Raw genomic sequence first — 687 nt, 5'->3', positions numbered from 1 at the left:
TAACTTCCACCTCACATAACCCAACTTTTTTACACAATTAACTGCCAAAAAAATTCACTACTATGACATATATGCAAAAAAGAGGACTATGAGGAGAAGTGGAGTGAGGAACTTTGAATGAGTCCCACTTCGTATTTATAGGCAACACTCTTGCTTAAAATATTTTTCCTTCACAAAACACAACTTGCGTTTGATGCTTTCAAAAAAAATTTTTCTGACACTTTAAAAACGTAACCTGTGTTTTGTGGCCTTCAAAAAAATTTTGACACAACAAAAAACGCAAGTTGCATTTTGTTTTTTCAAAAAAAATTCAAATCACTAAACGCATGTTACGTTTTGGGTCAAAAGGAAATAGAAAAAAATTGAAAACTCTCAAAAAGGAAAAACGCAAATTGCGTTTGTTTAATTTCATAAACAAAAAAAAATAAAAAAAGAATAAAACGCAAGTTGCATTTTATGCTGACATTATAGTAGTGAAAATTTTTTTTTATCTATCAATTTCATTGCATTACACAAAAAATTTTTCCATATAGAAAAAAATCAGCTAATGACTACCCTACACTTCAATTTTGCAAAGGACATGATAAGAAAATTTTGATAATTATTTTTAGGTGCTTTGATTTTGGTAATAAATATTTAATTTATTCTTTGTTTTTTTTTTTTTTGTAAAATAATAAATTAATGCTT

The sequence above is a fragment of the Arachis ipaensis genome, chromosome B03 (genome assembly GCF_000816755.2).
Source record: "Arachis ipaensis cultivar K30076 chromosome B03, Araip1.1, whole genome shotgun sequence".
NCBI classification, from domain to species: Eukaryota; Viridiplantae; Streptophyta; class Magnoliopsida; order Fabales; family Fabaceae; genus Arachis; species Arachis ipaensis.
This window is presented reverse-complemented; position numbering follows the sequence as displayed.